Below are 25,169 nucleotides of genomic sequence, written 5' to 3' on the forward strand. Positions count from 1 at the left end.
GGATTCTTTCGAAACTGATGAAACCTTGGGCACAAACTAGTCCGCATCAGCTTTAGACCAGCATTCAGTAAACGTGGTAAACGTGGCAACTACCGTAAGTGAAATTTTTTTCATAATTCCTGACATAATTTTTCTGTTGATATGCGTTACCTTGGTGGCAGCGCCATATTACATTAGTAATAGAACCGATGACTATCGATCGTCCAGTAGCACACTGCGCACTTTTTGGATGTAGTCGATGGTGGCAGTTTTTGGAACGTCCCTCATTGGATTATCTTCAACTGAAGTTTCGGCCACGCAGGTATTCAGTAGACTCGTTATAAACCTTCGAACATGAAACAAAGTCCGTGGGCAGTAAACTGCATGAAAGGATTTTTTTTAATACGGTACGGTATTTCATTCATTTAAACGACAGGCAACACACAATTATCGTTCCATTTTTGTTCATGGATTGTTACTGTTTCGAATTTTTCAAACTCTTGTGGCATTGCAGGAAGGGCGACCCTCGGCGGCTGTTAGTCTGTAACAAGAAAAATTTGTTTTGACAAGAACTAGTATTTAATATTGTAAGATGGCGTATTTGTACTTGGGCAAGTGATTTCAATATCCGCCTCGGTTCGTGTGGCAAAGGAATTTGTTCCGCCGGCCAGTGTGGCCGAGCGGTTCTAGGCGCTTCAGTCTGGAACCGCAGGTTAGAATCCTGCCTCGGGCATGGATGTGTGTGATGCCCTTAGGTTAGTTAGGTTTAAGTAGTTCTAAGTCTAGGGGACTGATGACCTCAGATGGTAAGTCCCATAGTGCTTAGAGCCATTTGAACCATTTTTGTCAGTTAACAGACGAGGTCTGCCTGTACGCTTTTGTGCTGTACGTGTCCCGTCACTTTTCCAATTCATTATCACATCAGAAACAGTGGGTCTAGGGATGTTTAGGTGTGTGGAAATGTCGTGTGCAGACGTATGACCCAAGTGACTCCCATTCACCTGACCGCCTTCGAAGTCCGTGAGTTCCGCAGAGCGCCCCATTCTGCTCTCCCACGATGTCTAATGACTACTGAGGTCGCTGATATGGAGTACCTGAAAGTAGATGGCAGCACAATGCACCTAATATGAAAAACGTACGTTTGTGGGGGTGTCCGGATACTTTTGATCACGTTGCGGCTGCAGCGCACGCAGTTTTCTATTCCTAGGGAATAAAACTAGCGTGGGCTTTATGAGCTGAAGAACTATTTAAACCATATATTTTATGGTGGAGACACAATCGAAGATTGGCGGTACCTGGAATACCTGGAACACGCGGGTCTTCATGCCACATATAGATTTTCTGGTTCAGTGTATTCATCCACCACACAGACGTTCATCTGTTTTCGCAAAATCTGTCACAGCCGGGCGTTCTGAGCTTCGTAGATTAAAGTGACTGCAGGTGGAAGAAGATTTTGGAGTGAAAAAAAAAGTGACGATAGAAAAGAGGGAAATACTTGTCAGAATAGATGTCTTGACAAGATCGGCACGGTGTACCACTGGAAAGCATCGGAAACCAAATGTGAAGCATACTTGCATGTAAATTGGGGAGAGACGCGGGCGGGAGTAAGGGGGGGGGGGGGGAGATTAGTTACTAACCTGGGTTCGTAATAATATTTTTGTCAACAAAATACCTGAATATTACATACCGAAACTACAGGCACCATTGAGTACAACGGATGTGTCGAACATGGCAGTGACATGAGCAATAAATCGTGCTAGCCACACCTCCAGATACAGGATAAAAGACAGACATTAGCTCTTAAGATGAACCTAGACTGTGTGCAGATTTTCTGAATTTATAATGCAGTTCTCGTTTTCATATCGAGAATTCGTTAAATAAGGCACAAACGTAGACCTGTGGATGCAACGTAAATCACTCTCTTATCAAAGACTTTATTTCGCATTAACATTCGTTAGCTATAACTCATACATACCTTTCACAAACACTTGATATGTCATCCTGATCTTGCTTGATTATTTGTTCAGCGGCGCAGATTCAGTTTCACATCTCGACAAACAACCAGTCAGTGATTGAGTTCTCAGGGAGCTCAGTAGCATGGTTGTTAGCTCTGAAGCACGGTTATTAGAGGTGAATATGCTTTCAGTGAACTGAACAAATAAACATGTCCCATAGACGTACTTTGGCAGCCTTTTTAGCCGTGTAATAATGTCGATGTATAAGGTGCCGAAAATGATTACCTACCCGAGCTCGTCCGACAAGGGGAGTCAACCTTTCCGCAACCGCGACCATTGCCAACACGGCTTTTCCGAACATTGAGTTTGGCTCATTCCCTCCATCATAGGAAGTCTTTTAAGAGTGAATATCATTTCTACATTACATTATTTGTATTCCATGGACGCCATGAATGCTCTTTGGGACGTGGATACAAGTCAAAGATGTACTTTTAATTTAATGTCACTACGATGAAAGGCTTAACATCACAAAATTCTATTGTGTCACACTGCTGAATCTAATTATAGTATAACCTAAATATCGAATTAAAAAGTTTCTCTGAAGGTACGCAGTGGAGTACGTGTTAGCAAACAGAAGTTTCTTTGATTCTCTCTTAAACTGCACCACATTATTTACATGACATTTAGTACACTCTGGCAAGTTATTTAATAGGAATGTAGGAAGACTGGGTTTAACGTCCTGTCGACATCGAGGTCATTAGAGACGGAGCTCAAGCTCGGATCGTGTCAAGATTGTGGAGGGAAATCGACCGTGAGCTTTCAGAACGAACCATGCCGACATTTGTCGGGAGCGATTTAGGGAAATCACAGGTTTGAACTTATGTAGGTTGGCCAGAACTATCTATATGGAAAATAAAAATACAGTATTCTGGGGTTCCTAGAAAGTGTCCACTAGCAGATTTAAAATTTTTCTTGCGATGGCCAAGTAACAAACTCTGTATAACAAATACAATCATGTATGTTCCTTAGCTGACCTTCCCTCCGAGGCAAGGTGGTATAAGTTTGGCTAAGCGTTCCTCCGCTGCTTTTCTACCTCCAGCCCCCTGTTATCCTTCGGCGCTCCCGTTATTTTTAGATTCGTGACTTAAAAATGACAAGGGGGGAAGTTGTTACCCTCATTTTTTTTTACGAATTCATTCAGCCGCATTCCTGCGAGTTCCTCGTTGTCTGAAGCTAACATTGAAATGGGTAATTATTTCTGTACATTACGATCATAGAAACTTACAGTAAAATCTTCAGAAGGTAATTCTTTCGCTTCACTGGCGTCCAGCTCTGTAGCGTTACAGAAATTACATTATCCGTCGGGCTGTTCCTAAATATATTTATTTATGATCGAGATTGAATATAAATAACCTTAGAATTAATCAAGGAGGGAGGTGAGAGCATACACTTAAGAGATATATAAATTGATCCAGCTGATACTGGAGAAGGATACACTGCCAGAAGAGTGGAAATTGGCTTTGATATGCCCAATATACAAGAAGGGAAGCAAAATGGAATGTGGTAACTACGGAGGAATCAGCTTGTTGAATGTAACGTATAAGGTAATGCCCATCATTATCCTCAGAAAATTGCAACCATTCATAGAGAACAACATACAGGAGTACCAAGCTGACTTTCGACCAAACCGATCGACAATAGATCAGATTGTCACACTAAGACAATTGTTTGAAAAACACTGGGAATATGATAAAGATATCTACAACGTGCATATGACAACATCCACAGGAATAGCCTATACAATGCAATGCGTGACTTCAGAATCCCTGAGAAGCTAGTGAGAATGGTGCAAGCTTATATGAAAGAGTCAAAGGCAGCAGTATGTTTCCGAGGAGTCACATCAGAAACATTCGAGATTGAGACAGGCCTCAGACAAGGCGATGCTCTCTCATGTTGTTCTGGTCAATGTCATCTTAGAGAAAGTAATAAAAGAGTGTAGGTAACAGGAGTGGGCTGGAGTACAGATTGACGGTAACTTCTGTTGTCTCGCGTATGCAGATGACGTAGTACTGCGATGTGAATCAAAGCATGAGTTGAAAGGAATGTACCAGAAAAGGACAATTATGCACAGAAGGTATGGCTCAAAGTGAATCGAGACAAAACAGAGTTCATGCAATTAGGATGAAGACAAGAGCAGGAAGAATTTCTTGAGATAGATGGCAAGAGGTTCAAGAGAGTACATCAGTTCAAATACTTGGGATCTTGGTTTACCACGGACAACAACAAACAAATGGACGTCAAGGAAAGAATAGCAGTGGGAATGAAATGCATGCATTCCCTCAGAGATACGCTTGGCTCTAAATCGATCTCAGTGAACACATAGATGGAAAATCTACAACACAGTGATATGCCCAGCAGTAATGTACGGTTTAGAAACATGGAGCGTGACTAAGCGAGAAAGGGAAAAACTATTAATATTTGAAAGAAGAGCAATGAGGAAGATATGGGGGACATTTTTGGACAACGGAGAATGGAGGAGGAAAAACGAGGAAATCTACCTTCTGATGCGACAACCAACTATCCAACAGAAGATAAAGAGCAAAAGAATACAATGGGTGGGCCATGTAACCCGTATGCCAGGCGGAAGACAGGCGAAGATGGCACTAGCGGGGGAAACGAAACACCAGACGCCCCATTGGACGACCAAGGCAGCGCTGGATGGACGACCTGACGAAGGACCTAGCAGCCCTGGAGGTTGAAGACACCAGAAGGAACCGGGCACAAAACAGGGAGGGATGGAGGCAGTGTGTGGAAGCAGCGCGTGGTCTGCAGGGCCTGTGATGGCTGGATATCTATCTGTCTATCATGATCGAGATTTCGATATCGTGCCATTCTCAAGTACTAGCTGCAACGTAAATTGCTACAAAACGAATTCAATTTTAGAAATACATTCTGTTCTCAAAAATTGTAATAAAAGCCCTTTTTTAACGTTATATCACTTTCTACCTCACTATGAAATGCGTCAATGGATATTCATCGTAAGAGGACCTCGTAATCATTTCAGCGATGTTTATATACTTCAGTCATATCCACAATAAAACAGAAACGAGCTTTGTGGCAAACCATGGTTTAAACGTGCATGCACGGAGTGTATTACAGAGTGTAGGACATGTATTGGTTAGAAATGTTTATAGTAAGCTAACGTTCAGTTGAGTGCATGCTTGAAACACATGGCCTGACAATAATCTCATTTTAGTCAAGTGCTATGTCCTTTAATATCATTTACACTGAACCTCGTTTTATTACGCTCAAGCAAACATATTTGACGCTACGTTGATATCATCGTAAGACGAATGAATGTACATCGACGTATTTCGTAGTTAGGAAGAAATTTAAAAAAGAAGAAGTTAGCGTTATAACAGTTTTTGAAAATAGAATGTATCCTTAAAACTGGTTTTGTAGCATTTTTTTGTTGCATCTATTCCATCATTCCGGCAGAACAGCGGAATCTGCAATCGAAATAAATACGTTTAATAAGTTGAGGCAGAAAATTTTATGCCTACCAGAGATGGAGCATTAATTGTGGATACAAGTTCGAATCCATAGTGGTTTGACAGAATTTTCAAAAGAGGAATTTCTATTACCTTCTCGAAACTTTCAAAGCATATGCCGTTCATGTTTGAAAGAACAGTATTTTTAGCACCACTCCTTGTGAAACCTAATTTAAACTTCGGTGAATCGTAATATTTCGCAACCTAAGAAGTGGAAGGTAGGATTAGTCTTTCAAAGGCGGGCCTCTTAGGCGGGAAGTCGTGTGTATAATTACAGGAGGAAGTGTGAAAATCGGCTGAAACACGTTCCCGCTACACGCATTTCATAGGGAAGATGCAATATATTTGAGGGTATACTGGTGATCCGCCAATTACAACATTTTATGCTTTTGAGAGCAGTGGACGCGATCACGTGGTAGCACATGCGGAGCGTACCACACTTGGGCCTATGGCTTTCGTTGGTGGGTCTCCGCTAATGGGTGGCCCACCGCAGTGTAGCAGCAGGCGCCCGTGTTTACAAACACTGCCGCGAGCTGCAGCGTGCCGTCGCTACAGGGGCTGCAGCGCTCTGCTAGCTCCTTAGAGATACATTCTCGTCCCCTGGCCGCTCATTGGAAGACAATGCTCACGCATATTATCATGCACCACACCAATCTTAGATACATTGTGAGCTTCATATCGACCAAACTACCTGGCAAAATCGTGATAACTGCTGCTATTATTGGAAATGAAGTGCCATCGGCTTACGACTTAACTGACCTATAACTTTAGCCCTCCCATTAGCGATTGACAAGTGTTCATGTGCAAGTGTTGGTACTTCAACAGTGTACCATTCTGAAAGCCGGAGGACATCATACATTCGTTTGAGTGTACACCCTCTCTCCTGCATTTTTCGTAGTGTAAATGTACAGAGATCAGCCACCAGAACGCAAAATTTGAAAGGGGGTGGCACTATCACACAACCGAATATATACAAAGAAAATCTTAGATTCAAATTGTTATTAATACACACACAAAAAAAGTTTTGCATCACCGGGTTCCCAGAACTCCTGAAGATCGACGTTGACTTTGGATGTTGTATCACAGACACAGCCCCTTTGACTGTTCAGAGATGTCACTAAACCCGCCCAAAGATGCATGCATGCATGAGCAACGCCTGTTAGACGGAGGGGGTCTGACAGCCGGTCAGTTCCAGTCATTCCACCAGGAAGGAGGTACACGGCTTGTCCTGTCTGTAGTTCAACTACGCCTAGACGGTCAATACCGCGGTTCGATCGCGTCCGCTTTGTTACTTTGTCCCAGGAAGGGCTCTCAACAAGGGAAGTGTTGTCCAGACGTCTCTGAGTGAACCAAAGCGATGTTGTTCGGGCATGGAGGAGATACAGAGACAGGAACTGTCGATGACATGCCGCCCAAGGGCTACTACTGCAGTGGATGACCGCTACCTACGGATTATGACTCGAAGGAACCCTGACAGCAACGCCACCATGTTGAATAATGCATTTCGGGCAGCCACAGGACGTCGTGTTACGACTCAAATTGTGCACAATAGGCTGCTTGATGCGCAACTTTACTCCCGACGTCCATGGCGAGGTCCATCTTTGCAACCACGACACCATGCAGCGCGGTACAGATGGACCCATCAACATTCAGAATGGACCTCTCAGGATTGGCATGACATTCTCTTCACCGATTAGTGTCGAATATGCCTTCAACCAGACAATCGTAGGAGACCTGTTTGGAGGCAATCCCGTCATGATGAACGCCTGAGACACACTGTCCAGCGAGTGCAGCAAGGTGGAAGTTCCCTGCTGTTTTGGGGTGGCATTATGTGGGGCCGACGTACGCCGCTGGTGGTCATGGAAGGCGCCATAACGGTTGTACGATACGTGAATGCCATCCTCCGACCAATAGTGCAACCATGTCGGCAGCATATTGGCGAAGCATTCGACAAGTTCGCGCCCCCATAGTGCACATGTTGTGAATGACTTCCTTCAGGATGACATCGCTCGACTAGAGTGGTCAGCATGTTCTCCAGACATGAACCCTATCGAACATGCCTGGTATAGATCGAAAAGGGCTGTTTATGGACGACGTGACTCACCAACCACTCTGAGGTATCTACGCCGCATCGCCGTTGAGGAGTGGGACAATCTGGACCAACAGTGGCTTGATGATCTTGTGGATAGTATGCCACAACGAATACAGGCATGCATCAGTGCAAGAGGGCGTGCTACTGGGTACTAGAGGTACCGGTGTGTAGAGCAATCTGGACCACCACCTGTGACGGTCTCGCTGTATGGTGGTACAATATGCAAAGTGTGGTTTTCATGAGCAATAAAAAGGGCGGAAATGATGTTAATGTTTATATCTATTCTAATTTTCTGTACAGGTTCCGGAACTCTCGGAATCGTGGTGATGCAAAACTTTTTTGATGTCTATATAAGTGATACCAGATGCAAAATTTTTACCAGTTCGTGGAGATAGAAATCCACTACTTATATATAAGTTCAGGTTAAATTTCATGCAGATTTTCTTTTTGGCACACATGGTTTCTGGTAGTTACGATTTTTGCAAATGTTTGCAGGGGATCGAAATTATGTAGACCAGTCAGATTGTGCGACTTTTCAGTGTGTACCACGTCTACAGTATCTTCGTTTACAATTCTGTTTAATACCCGCTATTCGGAGGAAAGACTAAGAAGCTATAGTTTGTGCTCAGTTTTTACATTTACCACGGATGCGCGAAAAACAGTTTCCTTCCGAAGCACGATACTGCTCCACTGCTTGCCCTCACTGGCAGTCATAGGCATATAACTTAGTACTTTTTTTATGTAAGTTTCAATCCTACTGCACTGCAATAGAACCTACTTGCATGTCTATATTACACTTCTCGGTGAATGCAAGAGAATGAGTCACGTCGAAGGCCACCAAAGTTGTGGCATTCCTGAATATTGAAGGGCACTCCTCACGCACCAACCGACCGACCAATAATTGGACGTGTGTAGGACGAACTTTCCTTGTCGGGGCGTCTGGCGGGTAGGACAACACGCACCCAACCCATCAGCACCCCTCCCAACAACTTGTGCCATATGTAGCGCTGTCGTAAAAACCGTTCCACAAAAGTTCGTCTTTTGTCAGTGCGTACGGGATTGAATGCCGTTCTAATATACATGACAAGGTGTGAAGAGGACGAAACTTCAGGGACAGAGTTGCTGAACAAATTTAAACACAGCAGATGTTTGTGGGATACATAGTGAGTGTAGCAAATATGGATACAAAAAATGGTCATTTTTAACGAATCCATAACTGTTTCGTGTGGCATACAGAACAAAAGTCCGTCGACCTCTATTTCTGCTTTTAGATTTTATTTCCAATAAGTATCGGAAATTATGTTAGAAATTAAAATATCGACATTCAGCGGACGTTAATTCATAAAATACTTGCTACATTGTTATTAAAAAAAAAAGTCCAATCTATATTTAAGTCCTCAGTTATGAAGAACAGTATGGGATTTCTTTTCCAGTTCCAAATGCTTCATTTCGTATGTGTGTGTTGTATTTATTAGATGACGTGCGCCACCATCATGTGTAATCTTTGTTCTTCGAATTTGAGTTTCTTAAACTTACCGTCATGTTTTGCTAAATAAATTAATAACGTTTACATGAATGTCTTGTTTTATTTAATTTGCAAAACCATGCTGTATTTACTCAGTCAACTTTGCAACGCGATTTAAAAGTTCAGGAATCTTTTTAGTTAATAATTATGGGGATACAACATTGACTTTTAACTCTTGACCTCTGCCGTTGGCTAGAAATCGTACTGTAGCTAACTACCTCTTCTCGTAGCTTACGGACTCTGTGATGACTACCCTTTCTCCTTAAGTATCGTTTGATGATGATCAGCAGCTCCGAAATGCACGATTGATTCATTCTTAGACAGCAATGAAAAATCATCGGCTCCCGGCTGCTTAAGTTACAGAACGTGGGTGACTTTATTTCCTTGCATTAGCCATTTCTTTCCCTATTGCTTTTTCTCTACGTTTTTTTCCCTTTACCTCTAAAATATTCAAGGCAAACCCCCGTTTTTCTTTCTGTGTTAAATAGAGCGGGATCTCGAAGAACAAACGCAATTAACTTGCAATAAATCAGAAGAGGGAGGCGGTGTATCGCTGGACGTGTGTAGGCTGCCGCAATATTGGTCGGTCGGTTGGCCGATAAATTGGTACCTGTGCAGGGGCTTTTATTTTTATTCATTTGCACAATACAGGTCTGAAGCAGCAGTACTGCAGAGAGTTCTTTGGCGGGAATTGCCTAACTCACGTGTACACGCGCAGTTAAAGGTCATAAAGTATCAGCGATATACCCCACGTGGAGCTGAGGAGTGTACGGCGTATCTCAGAGCCTGCTCCACGGTCGCCCACTATTAGATGCCCGGTGATAAACAGCGAGACTGGCCAGTGCCGCAGACCTATCTGAGAAAGCGCCCTTTGGCACCAATTACGATAGACTGAGGAGTCGGCAGGACGCAAGCAATCACACAGGTTGCGCGAGGTGGTGGGGGCGCGTGGAGGCCCACCATTGGCTGAGACGGTGCCGGTACACGTGACCCCGCGCCCGGGATAGAGAGCGCCGGGCAGGCCGCGTGGTCGCTCAGTCGAACGCGCACACGCTTGCGCGCAAAGTCGTTTGTGTCACCGTCGCCGCCCACCCGATAAGCGCTACTCACGCCGTGCCTTGCCTCCGCTTAGTTGCTAAGGTAATTTCACCACCTAACAGTGAGAGGGGCTGTTTGGCGGCTGTCGCAGTGTTTGTGGGACGATCACGTGGCGTTCCTGCTGGTTTTTGTGTAGTGGACCCACTTCCCTGAACGCTTGGAGTCCTGGGAAGGGGGCTGGTTGCTTTTCGAGAAGTGTCTCTCAACAAATCGCGTTGATCTATAGACTTGCAAGCGTAAAACTGTAAACAAGACTGTTGCTGAATGCTTGCTTACGAAAGTACATTTGAATGGTGGCTTTTGCCTTAATGCAAGCGTATATAAGGCGTGTTTGACGCTTTTTTATCTAGGACCCACTATTACCTCTTACTTTGCGTAACGTTTGTAATTGGACGGTTTTTTGCTCTTATAATTGTTTCTTATTTTTATAAGACTTGAGTGTGCTGCCAACCCCAATCGTGAATCTAGTGAATGACACCAGCCATCATGACAGTTGTCCTTTTTTCGGATAAGAGCAATATTCGATACGAGTCGCCTCTCCGTGTTGGCCAGTGACGTAGAAAATGTGCAGACTGTAGCGTGACATCAGTGACAACTTCAAATGGGCTTAGGTACAGGTTAGTGTCACCGCAACCAGTTTTATTTTGCTTATGAATTCGTTGGCTTCGGCAACTAGCAATAAAACTTCGGATATATGTACCAAAAGGTTGAGAGCGGTAAATATCACTCGCCAAGGCGGACGATCGTATCGAATATTCCTTTTGACCCTACCAGTTCATCAAAAGTACAGGTTAGTAATTGAAAGGGCAGTGTACTTTTGAACACCCCCCCTCACCCTCCTAAGAAACAACTTGACATAAAAAGTCGCAAAATTTTTCCTGTTGCCAGTAATATGGTGTATTCTGCGGGCATCGCAGAAAGCGTTTCTCCTGCAATACGCGATAACGTTGAAATTTTATCTTCAACGTGAAAACATCCCTCTTGCGTCGGTAGCTGTATACTGCTTAATGCATCTGTTGCCGTTAAAATTAGTAGTATAGTCTCTTTGGTAGCTCCTAGACTAGTCTCTGGAGAAATATTGTCTACAGGTGCAATATATCCATCTGTAGCTAGCTGACTTGCGGAGCACAAACTTAAACGGTGTGGGCGTGAAGTTATCTTGGCTCAAACGTCACTGTCTTTCGGCAGAAATCCACGGACAAGGTTAGCCCTGAAGAGCTGACTAAGGCAGTGGCCTCCCATTATAGATTTTCCTGTTTAGAAATAAGTCAATCTTGTCTAAGTTATTAGGTGACCATCCTCAACATTAAAACTGAGGCAGCTGAGAGTAGAAATCGGGCACTCTAAAGTAGTCTGCTTTACAGATCTGCCGATTTTAGGTTATAGGAAATGGACACAAATGCCAGCGTTGTTACTTCGGAAAGCCCGAAAACCATGAGGTGAAATGGTTCAGCTGACAGTATTAACGCAAGAGCCCAAAGCTCCACTCGTTGATATATATTTCGTGTGGAAAATTTTCCTGTAAGAAAAAACAATTAGTGTAGCATACGTTACACAAATGCAGGAACCGCCAGTTATTTCGTGTGAACAGTAACTATATTCGTTGCGACCTGGTTGTAAACAAGTCGTTTCGGCGTTTGCTGCAGGTTCCATCGTCCTCGTAAAGAAAGTTTAAGCTCCGTCGCGCACAGCTTGGACTCTAGAAAGTTTACTGAAACAGGTTTCAAAGTTATTCTCAGCGGGAAAGCTTGCACAAATGTGGGACGTAGTACGCAAATTGCTTTAGGCAGCAGCAAGCGTTGATGGCAAACGTTAACAGTTAAAGAATATTCATTGGAATGTTTTATGTATATGAGAAGAAAGATTGGTGTTTAACGCAAATTAGACGTTAAAATATTCCTCGGGGTGAATCTGCCTCCGCGAAGGAACTATCAAAGAAGATTTGGTTTTTGTAATTCAGATTGTAATGTATACTTATGCCTCAAGTTACTGCTTTCAGTGCCCATCTTCTCCCGGGTGAGGGTGAGAAAAACAAATATCTCGTTACGTATAAATTACATATCCACTATTTTCTAAGGCTATGTAGACAGAATTGAATAGTTAGCCAATCTTGTCTGTTCCGGCTAACGCGCTAATGAGATTCAGCGGTGAGAATCCACTCCAGTGGTAGGCAACCTGGTCCGTACTGTTACAGCTTTTATCGTGGGTGGTAAACGTCGGTTATTAAATTTTCATTTTTCATGAAATTTTCACTGTTTGGTAATTATGCTTAAATTCGCAGCAGCTCTGCTGCATACATTTTATAAAGTTACTTCCATACTTTATAAATCAGCAGCACTGTGGAACCAGTGGGAGGTTAGAAAATTTTACTAACAGATCTAAAAGTGGCTGGTAAGTAAAAAAGGTTGACTACCTCTGGTGTAGACAGTAGCTGCTTGAGCCGATAGATATTTTCATTGACACACTGAACGACGTTGCTCACTGTTTAAGGCTCCGGACTCGCTTTCGTGTGCTCCAACAACATCAGATGTAAGCGTTACTTTCCGTATCACACGTCATATATTAACCTTTCTTTGATGTCTTACGGTGTCTGAGCAGGAGTAGCGTCTTTACTGTGCTGGGGGACATACCCTTTTCCTCGCTATGCTCTAGTCATCGGAACATGCCCTGTATATTCTTTTATCGATGATCTTGTCAATATCTTCAATTTATTTCCTGGGAAAGCGCCACAGCCTTTGGTCACTGTATTAATCGCAACTCCATTGCCTCTTTAGTTGATAAATGGACTAATGAAGTCCAGGAGCGGACTGCGGGGTAGGGGATGGGCTGTCATGGCTCCAAACACTTTAGCAGAAGCGTCTATTTTTATAGTTTCCAGTTTCTAACTTTAGGAGGATGAAGCCTCGAAAATGCAATTCTAGAACTGCAAGCTACGGTTAACACAATCTATTGCTCGAGGGGCCTTCAACACGTTCACAGCCTGTCAACAAATCCGACAAGATCGGTTAGTCCACAGGTAGAAACGACAGACTACAGGAAGCTGAGTGCGGGAAGACAGGAAGAGACCCACTAAAAAATAGACAAATTTCGCAAACGGAAGCGGCAAGTGTCTGAAAAAAACTGCGTTCCCCTCGATAAACTTTCTTCTAGGAGCGCTAGTCACTCGTTACGCAGAACTTTAAAATTCGGAAGGTAGATGACTTACTACCGAAAGTAAAACCGTGAGCACGGGTCGTCCCGTGCTAAGGTAAAATCAGTTATTGAAATAGAGGAGAAAAGTGCATACGTTATCTGCACATTTTAGTCTAATGGTAAGCGTAAGATACTAGTTTTAGTATTGTGAAGAGGAAAGTGGAATGGTCAGTTGATAATATATGTCCGGAAATGATAATTTAGGTAAGCATGTATTGTACATACAGTAAAATTACAGGAAAAAACTCCATTCAGTGCATAACTTAATTGCATCTTCAGTTTTCGCTGCGTTGTGTACGGTTATTCTGATGCAGCCACACGTTTAGCACAGTCAAATTCACTGGTTTGCACTCAAACGCTCATTTCTTCACACGTAATTCATGTCTACACTGGCCCTATCAAATCGTAAACGAAAATGCAATATCTTGTTGTTAGTCAACCTTAAGATTAGTTGATTTGTAGTGGTAAACATTTTCACAGCGGGTTTGTTTAGTTGGGAACTGAGCATTAAGAGTATAAAGCAAGTGTATCAGCCTCTTCTACGTTGCTTTGTTTTCCACGGAGGTCTTCAGAATAATTCCAGTTTGCATAATCTCTTCACCCTGGATTCAGTAACACCTCAAATCACTGAGGAATACGTTCTTACATAGGTCTATCCGCTTGTCTGAATCTTCAACAAAAGTGAACAGGCTCTTCTTTCAGTCCTGTTCGCCTTCTACAATTTGTCCGTGTAAGAAGACACATTACTCTTTGTTGCAAACTCATTTCTGTGATTAACGCCTTCCACCAATGCATTTTCAGCTAAAGTTCAAGCATTTTTCCTGCACCTGAAATCTTGGAAAATAAATAAGCAAATCACAATTGTTGTGACCAGTGTTAGTAATCTAAAACAACGTGTACAATTACTGTAAAATAGAATTAAGTTTCTTACCCCAAGTAGGAGCTATTTAACTAAAACTAGTTTCCGCTCGTGATTCGTGTTCTCTAAGCCTCTAAACTTTGCAGGTTTTATTGTTTTCGTGTATTCTGAAATTCTAATTTTTCAGGCGTTTTCGTCATTTTCAACAACTGCTAGACGCCGTTGTCAATTGCTGCTTAGATTTTGCAGGTCAACTACATAAGACATTGGACCCTCTTAAAGCTGAGAATGACAATAGTTACCTGACAAGCGATAAAACTTACGCCCTGGGCTAAGGTTGTTTTGCTGGGAAACTATTAAACGCTGAAAATTGGGTTCTGGACCAGGGCTTTACTCTTAACATAAAATCGTGAAAATGTGACTGTCGTTTTGGAAATTCACCATTCGTGGTTTCGGTCATAAATTTGAAGCATAGCTAATAAAGGTAACGTAATGAACGCAGTTGCATCTTAGCAAACAGACCTTCACGCGACGTTGCTGGAAAACATGACATTACATGTCATGAAAGTTAAGTGCAGTGTTTACTTTCAGAGCTAATCTCGAACACTGCCATAGACTGGTGCTGGTGTCTGAATTTGGAGAGCACTACCGCCGAATGGATGTCCATCCAGGAATTAAAACTTCTATTTGCACGAACGAGTAAAGACAGTAACTCCGAACTTGATTCTGTTTTCCGAGAATACTGGTCTTTGAAGCAACTCTAGCTTACAAATGAAACTGTAAGCATGAGAGATTTTTTGTCGGAGGAAAAGAGCAGCTGAAAGCTGTGGTTTTTATGGGAGCAAAGCTGGCGTGTGGCGTTTTGTACCAGTCTTCTAAACCCGCAATGTTTGTAGACAAACGGGAAAAGTTATCGGTGTTTCATTAAAAGGTAAACGGATGAATTTATTCCATTCAGCCCTCTGACAAAATTGCAGCTAGTACCTAATGAGCACTTCACAAATTTGTTTTAAAACTTGCATTTAACCCACTCGGCTTCCTTGCACCAGCCGTTCTTTATGTAAATATGTGAAGGTGTTGCGTAAATGCGGGTATGAGTTCCATATATTTGATTCTAAATTAGTTTCAGGAGAACTGCCATAAAACGTAAGTAAATTTGGCATAAACTTTTCTCGAGCTTCTTGATGTCTTCGTTGAGTAAGCGTGAATCATGAATGACACTTCGCCCTAAGTCTTCAATCAACGATATGGTGAGTTCGTAGAGTAACACGTGACAGATGCGCGAAGAGATAATTTGTCAAAGCCATGTGCAGCGCAGACTTCTTTGAACTGTAGAACATATCTGAGGACAGAACAATCCCGTGATAAGATCCAACAAAACTGATGGCCGTACACGTAAGCTGTTGCATCAATTATTACCGCACCAGTCGTAAACTTGAAGTAGACATCGCAAGTATACTCTTATCGTTAGTCGTTGTAACCTACTGCGCAAAACAAGAGGTAGATTTCTAGAGGAATTTTCCATCTTACCGACTGAAGTATATGGCAGGCGACTGAAGTATATGGTAGGTGGTAAGGTTTTAAGCTCGCTGCACAAAAATTCGTATTCCAAATTCCCGGAGGTCGTGGATTCTCAGCGATGTGCGAATGTTCCTCCTGCCAGAAAAGAATGAAACTTCTTGGCAGATTAAAGCCCTCTGTCGGACTGGGGCTCATACGTGGAGCATTGATTTCCTTGGGCGGTAATATTGAGTGAGCTAGTACCTAGACAACTAAAAACTAGGGTTGCCAGATTAAATTACCGAACATTGCCTGGCAATGCTGAGCTGGGGATGAACAGTTATATACTTAATAAACATTAAAAATTACATTATTGCTAGTCACGGCTTTGATTTTTGCCACCTTTAGTTTTTGGTAAGTCTTTGGATGATGCGAACTTCAGATTAAAACGGATGTACAATTCTGCTTTTATCATAGCGACGCTAAATTTTTCTTGCGTCAGACCAGAAATGATTCATGTAACTGAAGACTCTTTCCACATAGGCTTTGTTGCTCCATGGACCTGCCATTATCCTTTTAATAATTTTAATTCAACTACAGGCATACGGTTAAGTCAAAAAGCAAAACCGCGAAACTCTGAAGTAGAACTGATTAACCGCTGCACAGAGTAGACTGGAGGGAGCGGGCGCGGCAGCCGAACGCAGAAAGGTGGAAGACGATCAAGCAAGATCGCTTGCGGCAGCGCACCAAATGTATAAATTATATGAATGGAATTCTGAAAATCCCGAACAGTTCAATGAAGAACCAAACACCTGGCAACCCAGCTCAAGACACCCCTTAACAGCTTCAGTTCTATTGATCTGATAGAATTTAATTTTCCGAGACTTATGAGGCAACTTTATCCTCGATAAGGATAGAAGCTGAAGCAATGGATAAAAATTTGTGCTTCAGCTTCTATCCTTAACGAAGATACGTCTTCAGGAAAACGTAATTCCATCAGATCAGTAGCTCGCTTATGTATGAGGTACAGGCAGGATTTCTCCATAATGTACAAAGCTGCCGAATATTCCAGTGTGACTCTGCAATACTGACGATTTAAAAAGGGAAAAGTGGGCTGAAGGTGTGAATTGAAGTTTTAGGGAGAGCATTGAACTGGAGTAGTTGGCACTGGCGTGGTAGCAACAATGCTACAGTGTTGTGACAATGCTACAGTGTTGTGGAGATCAGCACATCTGCCTATTAAGCGGAAGACCGGTGTTCGTCCCGGGCGTGGCACAGATTTTAAATTCATTGCTTCATCTTCTATCCTTATCGAAGCTAGAGTTCTGTCAATAGTTCTTCCAGCTGCGGTGATCCCTACTGCGCGCAGATAGAAACTTTTCCCTGCTGTTGAAGCGGTAAACTGCGTGCGCGGACACTTTTCGAAGTGGGTCAACTGCGCGTGGTGTTCAGTTCTTGGTTAAAATGCGCGCAGAGGAATTTCCAGAGACTGACTGCTAAGCTAGACCAGACATAGGTTCTGCTTCACAGAATACTCACACCCATAATGAGGATCTCGAGATGATGGTTAGACATAAACTATTTCCATTCTTTATAAGGGACGCTTTTTTAAAAAATCTGGCAACATCTAACTGTACTGTGAACGTGAATTTCAAAGTATGTGATTGACGGTTGAGACGTAAAATTCTCATTGTCACAAGCCTGTACTATTCGTTTTTTAGTACGTAACTGTTTAATTAGGCAACAAAATAAAAAGGGATCTAGTATTATTTGAAACATAAATTGTAAATAGCTCATAAAGGTGGCAGCATAATTGCTTTTAGTTGAAAAGCACACTATATTAGTAGTTTGTGATATTTTATATTTTAAATAATTTACCAAAACCCACCATTTTTTATAATGGCGGCAAAATAGACCTTCTGGGCTGATCTTTTAATACTACAAACATGTAAACAACAAATAGTCCATTAGAGGCAACTGCTTTACATATTAAAGATCACTCGCGTAATTTAGTAAAATAGACTAAATTCAGAGTGTAAAACGAAAAGCCATCTGTGGATTCATTGATATGACTTAATTGTTAAACAGAATGTGGCTTGAAGAATCGTTCAAGCAAATACGTGATTTACATGCTCCTCGCCCCTCTATTGTCCCGAAATTTTTCTTCCAGTAACCATCAGCTTACGGCCTCTTTAAGTTGTCATACGCTCTACTGGAACTTTAAAGTCCCTTTCTAAATACTAGTCACGTAACAGTAGGAGATGGCACATTCGAAGAAAGTGACTAATAAGTGCTACCAGTAGTTCGGTGCAAACATTACCAATGCAAATAGCATTCGCGCGCAGTCGAACTGTTTATAACACAGTTCATAGTGCGTAGTAGACTTGTTTCCTCAGGTAATGCTGAACCTGATCTCGCGTAATTGGGCAAACAGTAAACCTTTTCCTGCGCAATCGGTACCCACCCATCGTGCTTACCACTCCTGGAACAGGTTATTGAGAGAAAAGCTTTAGCGACGGCGTAAGGATTTTTTCCATTGTGGAATGGGTGGTTCCCCACTGAAAGTGAGCAATGTATATCGCGCCTCCGTTGAACCAAGCGGTTTTTTCGCATGTACGCATTTCAAAACTTCGGCACCAAGAATAAATAAATAGCGATGTATCGAGCCGATGGTTGTCTCCTCGTAAAGTTAAAAACATAAAAACGTTGTAAAGACATTTTCCAGTTTAATGGAAATACTGTTGACATAGTCGCTAAGATGGAAATGAGATGCGATCAACATGTACGTGTTCAGGAATTGGCGTCAGCGTTAACCTTGGCTAAAACCTGTTCGCCAAACTCCTTACGTAACGCTATGCCTGGAGAAATTTTTTTTCTTGAAACTGCGATTTATAAAGGTGTAAGTTAAATTCATGCAGGTCTGTTGCTTCGCTCCATTTGAAGCACTGGTGCGTGTTGCCCAACGGAGCAGCCAACACGAATGGAATAGTCTGGGGTAGGCATCGTGAGAATCCAATCCAGGGAGTTCTTGGGCAAGGCTGAGGCGTTTCTTCGAAGTAATGGATTAATGGTCTAATCATATGACGCCGGTGTGGCGCAATTAGCACTCAAGGCGAGTACAAGAGAAATAACATTTACATAGCTGTAATGGCGTATTATGAAAAGTCTCAACAGCGAACTACTGTTCTTATTCTAATCACACTATTTCTGGGCAGCAGCTTTGACACTGTCTCCTTGTTTCCGGCTATTGCTTGCCTTACAAAGTATTCCACTTTTCTATGTGCCATCTTATATTAAGCGGATGCGCTGAAAAGTAATGCGTCAGAATTTGTGAAAACTCAGCTGTTTAAATATAAATTAATATTCCATATCTTGATTCATGTTGACACATTTATCAAGTCACCCTGGCGACGAACGCATTGTTCCCAACGAGACCAGGTGATTGATTCTTTCACTGTAGAAAGTTTGACGGAGTCGTAACCTCAGCTCTGCTTGCACCGCTGCGTCACTATCAAAGTGAGGTCCTCGAAGGTTTCGCCTTGGAAAGAGATGAAAAACGGACCGGACCAAGTCGGGACTGTATGGAGGATAATGGATAGCAGTCAACATAAGGCGTCGGATTGTTGCAGATGTTCGTGTGGGGTCTGGCAGTGTCACGCTGAAAGTACAGGTGCTCCATGTTGATAAACTCTTTAAATTCTAAATTCATTACAGCACTCTTTCTCACGGACAGTTATGTCAAACACTGCCACGTTACACGCTAAAATTTACATAAATTTGGAGGCTTTTCAGCACGTCCTCGTATAGAATCGTCACTGGACTACCGGACGAGGTTAAGCAGGGATTTGACAGCGAAATCCTTCGTAAGGAAGGCCATTCAGATTTAGGGATTTTCTGCTTTCCTTGAATTGTTTCAGGCAATTACTGCGTGAAAAGGAAATGACAGATTTCAATCACAGCATTTCCTAATACGAGCTTGAGCTCCCCGTCATCGACGGGATATGAAACCAAAATCATAGTTACTTTTTCATTTAACTTTAAGAACTGCCTACAGCTTTGATTATAGAGCTGCAAAAAAATTCTTTAGCGTGTGCCGTCTTTTCGTAAGAAGTTTGACGTTTCGGTAAAATACAGGCTGTAAGTGATTTAATTGAAGATTTTCCGAAAGAAACTAAGTTTGTTACCTTGTCCGCTCCTGAACATAAGCACGATGTTCAGCTCTGCGACAGTGTGTGAAGAGCAGTATGTTCCATGCACAGTGTGTGGCTCTTCGGAATTATGGACGGCTTCTGTAACTCTTCCGTAGTTATTGTGTCCTTGGGTTTCTGAAACATTACATGTAGTTGTTCCCAGGAGAAAATAATCTGAATTAATCAGCGAGTAGCATTGTGCCAAGTCTAAAGTCAGTGAGGGGATTCAATTTGCGAAGAACTAAGAGCATATTGCTCCCCATTGTTCCAACGGCAGCAGGCAGTCAGAGGCATATAGGAAAGGAAGTTACGGAAGCGGAACTTGATACGGTTACCGTTGTCAGTTAATGGGTTCAAATTATTCAGGGGCCAAAGTGGGTAGTTTGGCTTGGGTATGGCTGTACGTCCACGTCAGTGTGTGTTGCTCGCAGCATGTATGTAGGCCACGGTGGGCGTGTTGTGTAGCAGTCTGGCTGGGGTCACGATCCACGACACTACTGCGCGCTCCGGGAAGTTCGCAGACCCGCAACCGAGGCCTTCTCGCTGTTAGAGGTGGCTGCTGGCGACAGGACAATGTTAGCTGTACCTTCATCAAAATAACAAAGCAGTAGAGGCTGGCATGGGAGTAGTCCATGATGTCGGTTCGCTTTTGTCTGAGCGCACAATATGCCGCTGCGGAGGCAGCAGCAGCTGGCAGGTTGTTCTCCTGAATGCCTTCATACCCTTCCCATCAACGTGCAGTATTGTTTCCTTAGCCCGGTGGTAGTAGTTAAATCACCTTTCGCTGCACTTCGGCAAGTAGTTTAAGATAGTGTCGTGTAAAATCACACCCCGCGGAATCACCGAAAACGAATTGGTCGTAAACTACCGAAAGCGATGACAAAATAGCAGACAAGATAAAGCTAATTCTGATAAGTTTTTATGGTAGTTGTCCTGTAAGGAACTAGCTCAGAATAACCTATTCTGATCCGGCTGTAGTATGATTTGAGCCTGGTAATGGCAGTTGCTAGATAACAAACTTCAGGTCCTGTCTTTCCGAAGAGATCTTAAGCCGGGACTATTCCCGGCCGTTTATTATTAATCACATGAAGTACACAATAACAACGTAGCAAAGTGAAATAGCTAAATACATTGGTCAGTGTAGCGCAGACGAGCGTACCACCGCCCAACTAGTACACATTTTCAAAAATATAACCCTCATCTTGCCCCGGCAATCAGATGTCAATTCATTGTTTAAAGAAACCGAGAACATGTAATGAGTATTGACTGTTAACCATTTGTCATGAAATGTCGACACTTTCATCATTTGCCGCAAAACGAAAGATCCGCATTCAAATCGTCACAGTAAGAGGAAAATGTCAAACTTAATGTTGATACATCAAATTACTTTTCAACTCGTATGTCGTGGTAAAAAGGTACGACCTCACATAGTAAACTTGGATTACATTCCAGTCTTTCGTTAAACCCCGTCACTCTAGAGGATGGTGAGTTTTGAAATATACCCCAAAAGCCCCGCGACAAACAATGAAAAGGAGACGAGGTACTGGCGGAATTAAAGCTATGAGGACGGGTCGTGAGTCGTGCTTGTGTAGCTGTCGGTAGAGCACTTGGCCACGAAAGGCAAAGGTACCGAGTTCGAGTCTCAGTCCGGCACACAGTTTCAATCTGCGAGGAAATTTGTCAGCGCACACTCCGCTGCAGACTGAAAATTTCATTCTGTCCCACAGAGGAATCACCGAAGTGAAGACTAAGTACAATGAATCCTTCTGCCATAAATTTAGCTGTGCGTCTAAGCAAGCATGTGAGTGCGTGTCCAAAAGTTAATTGGTGAATAGCTGCAGATCGGGATTCTGCGAACACCCCTACAGTTCTGACTGGACGGTAAACCTTCATCTCCCTTCCTTGCTAAAGTTCTGATCTGTGGTATACTACGCATACTTCAGTGTGACAGGGAGCCGCAAGCGTTAACCAACGAGATCGTGGACCAGGGAGGGAGGTGAGACACAGCTCCACATCCCTGTAACGCGGCTGGCTGACACACCACAGGGATTTCTGCTCCTGCAAAAGCAGAGCTGATCCGCGATGACAGTTCTCACCGACCTTTCTTGGGCTAATGAATCTTAATCAGACCCCGTGATGGACCTGGAGAAGCATCTTCACTCGTTTCAAAATAAGAATGGGCGACACACGACGCAAATCAAAGTGGAGTACGCAAGGAATTCGGAAATGGCTGCAGCAGTTGCTTGCTATAGTTTGCATCTACAGTATCTCCAGGCATGTAGCGATGCGTTTCTTCCACGCTAATTACGTGAAATGGATCAGAAAAGTCTGCACTGATATGAAGTACCCTCCGCCATATACTGTAGTTACTTGCTGAATATTAAGTACTATGGCCAGTGGGGAAGTGCCGGACTACAAATGCAAAACACGATGTTCAGTCACCGCTTCCTCAGCATCTGGTGATACGTATGGGGAAATGTAGAGCAGTGTCGTGGTTTGAACTTCTTGTAACTGGATGGGTCAGTCAGTACAAAAGTCGGAGGAAGGCAAGAACATTCCACCTGAAACAGACCATGTCTGTGGGGTTGATGCCAACATTGCTTACAGCTTTATATGTTATGTTTGTAAAGGATTTGTCTCATAGATGATTGGAGTGAAGCTTGTACTTCATTGAGACTGCCTCTTGCTGGTGATAGTTTGCTGTGGATGACCTGCAAGCGTAAGGCAGGCACGTCGCATGTGACAGTGATTCCGGGTTCGCTCGGCTGTCTCAGGTGAGGCTGTTCGTCCTCGCGAGACAGCGCCGAGCAGCCAAACAACACAGCCCGCGGCGGCGTTGTCAGACTCACGAGCCATCCGGCAACGTGAGCCCGCTTGCGCTTCCCGCCTTTGGGAACGCGCTGAGTGCAGTTGCTGCAGGTCTGTCCACCCACCTGCTCTACGAGCGTGTGGAGAGCTAGTGAGCCTCTCGGCACGAGCCACCTGTCAGTTTTTCCAGCGAGCACAAAGGGCCGCGTGAGGTCAGTGGGGACGGCACTTTGCTTGCGCAGTGGGGCGTACAGATATTCAGGCGAGGCTCTTAACCCCCATTCGCGAGTATGTTGCTCACAAGTGTGGACGTTAAATTTACCGAAAATGTCATTTTTAATTTTTTTGAGCTCATGGACAAGAAGTTCCCAAAGTTTCAATGATGAAAAATAAATGCATGGCGCAACCTTCCTGCCACGCCCACTTTTTGACGCAACACTCCAATACTAGCTCGGTGACCGAAGATTTCGTGGATTACATTTACAAGGAGAGGCTTTCAAATGGTATCCTGAATTGTCAAGCCCACTTACTGGTTTCTGGCCGACCCTGAACTAAAGTATATTCATGGCAGAATCCAGAATCTGTCTAAATTCACTCATACGGAAACGGTGCCCTTAAACCACGTTTTCATCTGTTACAGTTGTCAGAATTGTAACTTACGATGAAGGTCTTGTATTTGATGGTAACCTAGGGCGGATGACGGTATTGGCGAGAATGGGCTTTAAGATAGGTAGTTTCACTCAAGCCGCCTTGAGAGCTTCACAGCGCCTCTCTGCAGCTGTGACGTTAGCTGAAAACCTGCTAAAACCAGAAGAGAAGCCATGACGGGAAAAAGGACAGAGTATAAATCTAGGGCCTTCTGAAGAGGTGACATAACGAAAAAGCGTTCACTTCAAATAGCAATTTATGAAAATCGTATTGCAAAGTTTATATACCTTTTTCTCACAATCTATAAAGCTATAATAATGAAATTTTGTACACGTATTTCTATAAACCCTATAAATAACAAATAACCAAATAACCCTATAAATAACAAATTTTCAAATTCTGAGTGTACTCGTAGTTATGGGGCAAAGTGATTCGAAGTGTTCTCGAATTTTTATATTTGCAGAATAACTAAAAATTATTAATCCTTATCTCCTATATTCGAAAAGCAAAGACAAGCTTACTGTATGCAAAGAGATTAAACAGGAAATTTTGTGGAAATCTCTTGAATAGTTTGAGAAGAAAGTGTTAATTTTGAAAATGTTTAAATTCCATAAAGTTAAAGGTATGTAATGCAAGAAACTTAACAGGAAGAGTTTTTCATGTAATGCTTGTTACAATATTATTTTGTATCTTCTGAATGCTGGATTTGGTGCGTCTTTCAAAGAGTTCTTTATGGTTTCCTTAAAGACTGGCATTAATCAAAATACTCGCAAATTTGTACACAGGTGCGGGATATATAGTTCAATAGGCTCTGAGCACTATGGGACTTAACAGCTATGGTCATCAGTCCCCTAGAACTTTGAACTACTTAAACCTAACTAACCTAAGGACATCACACAACACCCAGTCCTCACGAGGCAGAGAGGTGCGGGATACTTCCAAATCGCACAGCTATTAGAGAATAAAGTAGCGTGAAAACTAAATTGCCTCAAATGCCATAAATTCTAACAATTAACTCCGGATAATGTTTCTTGAGTGTGTGTCTGATCACCTGGATGAGTTCTTAGCCAGACCGGTATCGTACCAGCCAGGAAAATGCACACATTCACCTGTTGCCAAACAAACGATTAGAGTGTAAAGTGAAAACCGGCACACCACAGGAAGCTGAGTAAATGAAGACAGAAACGACCCCCTACAAAAATATTGCTGACCAATTTACCAAATGATAGTGAAAAAATTTGAAACAGGAGTCACCTCATACACGTGAAGACTTGTGTTCGCTTTGTGAAATACTGATAATCGTTAGTGCACACTTCGGTTTTATGTTGTGTAAAATAACGCTTTCAAAGTTGAGTTTGTTTCTATTCTTAAATTACATGGTATTCTCGAATCTTCGGAAGAATCTTTCAAATTCTATAGTTATGTGAATTAAAATTTCTTGGAGCATTGTGTTGAAGCGATGTGCAAATAACTGCTTTAAATATTAAGGTTTGGTATATTTTATTAAGATTGGAGGTATCTGCTATGCTAAAATTCATCGTGACGGCACGTTAGTTTTGTCGTGGAGGGAGGGAAGGAAGGGAGGGGATCGCAACAATGACTCCCTAAATCGAATCCCTTGATCTGTTGCTGCCTCTACATTCCAGTTTGATGCTGGTAAGGTTAAAGTCCTCTGTCAAAGTTCGTGAATCATTGAACTTGTTAAAGTAGCATACAAAAAGATATTCCTGATACGTCGAGCGCTCACGGTCTATCACTTCTGAGATTGCGAC

At 42.8% G+C, this 25,169-nt stretch overlaps 1 protein-coding gene across 5 annotated transcripts in view; it reads left to right on the top strand.

Moving 5' to 3' along the window:
- LOC126161654 (long-chain-fatty-acid--CoA ligase 4) overlaps positions 1–25,169 on the top strand; it is a 283,314-nt gene that overhangs the window by 162,000 nt on the left and 96,145 nt on the right. Inside the window, exon 1 of one of the 5 annotated variants that reach the window (XM_049917644.1) lies at positions 10,113–10,242. The exons of 3 other annotated variants lie outside the window; for them this stretch is intronic. The gene's annotated coding sequence lies outside the window, so the exon portion shown is untranslated. Of the gene's footprint in view, positions 1–10,112; positions 10,243–25,169 lie in introns of those variants that run through there. One more of the 5 variants, XM_049917647.1, reaches the window with a different exon arrangement.

The sequence above is a fragment of the Schistocerca cancellata genome, chromosome 2 (genome assembly GCF_023864275.1).
Source record: "Schistocerca cancellata isolate TAMUIC-IGC-003103 chromosome 2, iqSchCanc2.1, whole genome shotgun sequence".
NCBI lineage: Eukaryota > Metazoa > Arthropoda > Insecta > Orthoptera > Acrididae > Schistocerca > Schistocerca cancellata.